The sequence below is a fragment of the Lontra canadensis genome, unplaced genomic scaffold, assembly GCF_010015895.1.
Source record: "Lontra canadensis isolate GAN:19392208 unplaced genomic scaffold, GSC_riverotter_1.0 scaffold28, whole genome shotgun sequence".
Classification (NCBI taxonomy): Eukaryota; Metazoa; Chordata; class Mammalia; order Carnivora; family Mustelidae; genus Lontra; species Lontra canadensis.
This window is the reverse complement of record NW_022631022.1, coordinates 5514314-5519592: the sequence shown is the minus strand read 5'-3', so window position 1 is coordinate 5519592 and position 5279 is coordinate 5514314.

The window sequence follows — 5279 nt, the reverse complement described above, 5'->3', positions numbered from 1 at the left end:
ATAAAGAAAAATGCTGTTCTTTTTTTTTTTTTAAGATTTTATTTATTTATTTGACAGACAGAAATCACAAATAGGCAGAGAGGCAGAGAGAGAGAGAGGGGGAAGCAGGCTCCCCACTGAGCAGAAAGCCCAATGTGGGCCTCGATCCCAGGACCCTAAGATCATGACCTGAGCCGAAGGCAGAGGCTTTAACCCACTGAGCCACCCAGGTGCCCGAAAAATGCTGTTCTGACACCAGTTGTGTGAGCTTTTCCACACCACGCAATTCAGTTCTCTGTGGATACTGACTGTATGTTCTACACATAGTAGATTTAACTCATTTCTGGTACTGACTGCCCCAAGTTAGTACAGACCCCGCAAGTTAAGAGCTCAATCCTACAAGACTGCCCCCACTTCAGATACCAATTGCAAGTTCCAGGTCATCACCTCTACTTCTGACCAACCAGCTATAAATTGTGGGTTCCCATGACTGATGATTTGCTAGAACAGCTCACAAAACCCAGGAAACATTTACTTATATTTATTGGTTTATTATACAGGATATTGTAAAGAATACAGATGAACAGCCAGGTAAAGAGGTACATAGGTCAAGGTATGAGAAAGGGGCACAGAGATTCCATGCCCTCTCTGGTTGCATCAACCTCTCAGTACCTCCATTTATTGGAAGCTCTCCAAACTCCATTGTTTAGGGTTTCCGTGGGGGTCCTGTTATATAGGCATGATTGAGTAAGTTATTGGCTATTGAACTCAGTTCCCAGTCTTCTCCTGGAGGTCAGGGGGTAGGGCTGAAAGTTCCAGCCCTCTAATCACATGGCTGTTCCCTGTGGCATCCAGCCCCCTATCCTCCAAGTATCACCTTTTAGCATAAACTTAGGTATGGCTTAAAGGGGCTTATTATGAATAACATTTGGGAGCTCTGTGCCAGGAACTGGGTATAAATACCAAACACATATTTCTTACTACATCATAGTATCACAGTAGATTAATTCTGATTTCACCCAGTGACTAAGAGGAAGTGATAAGCTCTTGACCATGCTTATTCTCCATGGGAAGATTGTACTTTATTAAGGAAAACTTTTCAAATGGTTATTTGTTGGGTGTTTGGGAGGGAAAGAAACTAAGATGCATGAGGTCTGTTGTTGGATGTCTAGGTAGCTTGGGAAACTAGTTTCAGCAGATGAACTAACTGGTTATGTTACCTGCCTCACCAGAAGAGTCTTTGCCTCTTGCAAAGAAGCCAGTAGACTCTCATTACTGACACAGAGCTCCTATAGAGGTCTAAGTCTGTCCTTGAGCCCATAGCCCTGTGTTTGTTGTCTTCATTGCAGGTAATTAAAAGTTAATATTTGAAACTAGTGAACTCAAGCAGAAATAATGACTTTGACTTACAGTATCAAGAGGTCGTAGCTGGCCATGTGAATAGACATCACACTCCTTCCTGGGCTCCCACCCACAGGGTGGGTCTCAGGGAAGGTGCCAGTTCTGGCAGACTTCTAGATGGATCAGGAGGATAAGCTCTCAATGGAAATGCCAGGACAGGGCAAGGTGTCATTTGGTTGTGTATAGGAGGTTTTCTTTTTCTTCTTCTTTTTTTTTTTTTTTTACAGTTTTATTGAGGGATAATTGTTGTAAGATAAATGACACGTATTTAAGATGTAAAATTTGAACCGTGTTGACCTATGTGGGGAAACCATCACCACAAACAGGATAATGAACATATACCTGACCTGAGAATTTGTGGTACCCTCACCTTCTACCACCCCCTCATTCCTAGGCAACCACCAGTATGCTTTCTATCACTATAGCTTATTTTGTACTTTTTAGAATTTTATACAAATGGATTTATAGAGTATGTGCATGTGTATATTTATTCCTTCTCTCCAGTTCAGCCTTAGAAATACAGAGAAGTTCAATGAATGTATCCTTGGGACATACTTGGTTTGCTGAAGTAAGAGGTGAGGGTAATATCCCAGGAGCAGAGCTGACTCCTTTGTTTACTTGCAGTTGACAATCTTCAGTCAGACTTCTCCTGAACAGAGGCCAGGGTTTAATATTACCAGGCAGATTGGAGGCAGGAAGTTGTTGTTGACTTTCTAGAAATCAGTGGCACAATTCCTTGAGTGTCTCTTTAGCCTTTGGGGCTTCATGAGGTGGTGGCATGATTGAGATAAGCATGGTAAATTCTATTACATGAAGATGTTTCCATGTCACTGGAGTTGCAAAGGGGAGACCCCATCCTGTCACTGAGGATCAGTGAGCTACAGGAGCTGTGTGACCTTCACTTAGCCCTGGGCAAGAGCCCTTGTTTAGTTTCCCACTTAAAAAGGCAATGTTTCCTCTTTCCCTGGGTTGTGGGATAATGGAGTGAAGGTGCAGTCTAGAACATACAAGTGGGAGGCTTACTGAATCCCTGATTGACCTTTAGTCATAACATTATGCTGACCTGGTCATAATAATTTGTTTTTATGGTGAATAATTCTGTATCACAAAGCACTTAGGTCCTTATCCCTGCCCAATCATTCTGAAATGACAGGGCACAGGTAGAGCATAGGGCCCCTCCTTTCCAGCACTGTCTGGTCCTCACACCTTCTCCCCTACCCTGTCATAGTTGAGTCTGAGCCAGAGGACCAGAGTAGTTCATCTAAATCACGTCTGCCAGGCTGTATGTAGTGTGGAATGGATGCCCAGTGCCCACTGCAGCTCAGCTGGCAGCCACAGAGGTCTCCTTTCCTCTTGTCTCAAAACTTTTCCCCTCACCCTGATGGGAGGCAACTTGCAACTCCTTCCAAACTGAGGGACTAAGCCCAGCTGACAGTTCAAGAGACACTCAGGTTTCAGGCATTTGCTCCCTTCCAGCCACCTAGCTCCAGAAGAGTGGAGACAAAGCAGGAATGTTTGGACTCTGAGGATATCAGGGAGGAGGTGTTAGGGAGACAGTCAGAACCTGGCACTTGGCCAGGGTCCTGCAGCGAGGTCCCCCAATAAGTTAACCAGGCACCCTCATGCCTTTAGCTCATGCTCCTGCAAAGACACCAGAATGCTCTCGGTCGAGTCACTACTGAGCACCTGCACCCCAGGACATGGCCAAGAGACATAGCCAGGGCAAGGAGGGCTGGGGAACCCCCATAGAGCTACAAGAAAAGGTATAAAGAGAAGGGGAGCTCTGCCTAAGGTCTTCTGGTCTGTTCACCTTGGCCTGATTTTCTGTCTGCGTTCTTTTCTTCCAGCCTCCATATCCACCTGCCTGGATTCCCCCATCCTTTCTCTCTCACCCCCATCTCTCAGTCCCCAAAACTTTCTTCTCAGGTGGATTTTGCATGAAGGTTCTCTAGGTTTAACCCTACTGCAGGGTATGTCGAAGGAGGAGGTTAGCAGTCCATATCTGCACAGTGGCTGTGTTGGCCTCTGGCTACATGTGGCTACTGAGCACTTGTGTCTAATGAAAGTGAGAAAACATTTATTTTACTTTAATCAATTTAAATTTAAAAGCTGATAATTGCTTCAGGTTTTGGAAAACTTTTAAGTGTGTTTGGAGCCACTCAGGCATGTGAATCTGCGTTTTCCACTGTAATTTTGTGAAACCTAAATACAGATCAAATATTTTCAAAGAGAATTTAGCATCTGATTCAAGCAGTGCTGTTAATGTAAAATACACAGTAGGTTTCAGAGACTTACTACAGAAATGGAATGAAACGATCTCATATCAAAATATTGATTACATGTTGAAATTATAGTATTTTGGATCTACTGGGCTTTATAAAATATTACTAAAATTGATGTCACTATTATTCTTTCCTTTTTGGGGTGTGTGGCTACCATACCTTTAAATTTTCACTTGTCTCGCGTTGTATCGTTGTATATCCTATTGAACTGTATGCTCTAGATTGTCCATATAGCTTGATTCACATGAGGAGGTAATGGCCAACCTGAAGAAAGACTTGAGTCTCCCCCGCCAGTCCATGGCTCTTGCCACCACATGTCCCTGGTCATCAACCCCAAAGAATCTTGAGTTCAAGGAATGGGGAGCAAGGCTATGGAGAGAGGAGAGGGAGATGACTTCTGTTACTCAGTGCAGACTCACCCCCTGCCGCCCCAGCCCCAGTGGGATGGGAGCAGGTGTAAAGGAATGAGAGTTGCACAGGCTCTCTGGGGGTGCCTTGCTCCATCTGTCTTCACCTCTGAAGGATGCTAAAGGGGGTGAGCTGAAAAATACCTGCATCCTCACTGAAGAGACTATAAGAACCTGGAGGGTTTATAATGTTTCTGTTCTGAAGCTGGGCCCACTGCTTTATCATCTGCTGGAGCAAAATTACCTTTGGACAGTGCATCTGTTTCCATCCTTGGCCAACTGAACTGAAAATTGAAAGCTTTCCTAAATAAACAATGATGGTACCTGTTTGTAGCCTCTACAGGATTGCCTTTTTTACCAAACCAGAAGGTGAAATCTGGATTTGGATTTACAAAATTATTTGGAAGATGGTAGCATGTTTTGGGGAAAAAAAAAAAAAAAAGTCCAAAATAGGTAACAGGCAACCAGGAGAGGCAACCTACTAAATGTAATACCTAGTGAAGTAGAGAGACACTCTTTATATTCATGCCCCCTTGTTGGGAATGCCTCTCTCTTTCTATCCTGCTCATATCTGACTTCTTCTTTGAGGCCCAGCTTAGATAACCCCTTCTCTCTGAGCATTTCCCTGATTATTCTAGACTTCCCAGCTCTGCTTACTAAGCAATTATGTGACCCCAGAGCTGCATAGCTCATAGGCCTCCATCCTCAATAAAATGATTAACTACATCAGTGTGTTTTCCTTTGGAGCCAGGTTCTAAGACATTAGAGACAAGTGACATTACTTGCTCTAATCAGTTACCTGTCACCATAGACCAGGAACTACAAAGTGCTTTGCCAACAACAATGCTTTAACCTCACCTCCCAAAAAAACAGTCTGTTGTGAAAAACATTTTATTTATAATTTCTCATATTTACAGTTTATGTCTTCATTACAATCATTCTTACAATAAATATAGAAGTGCGAAAGAGACCATCATCACAGTGGCCTATGGTCCATCCAAGGCACAGGGACAGAGGAGTGCTGCAGACCCCAGTGCTTCCCAGTGGTGCTCAGGAGGCCTTCAGAGAGTTTAGTGAAGGGGAGAAGAATTTAAGGTCTGAACTTGAAATGGGATTAATAGTCAATGCAGCAAAATCCTAGGATATCTATTAAGGAAATAGGTGTAAGTTTTTACTATTTTTATCAAATGATCCTAAAGAAACAGAACAA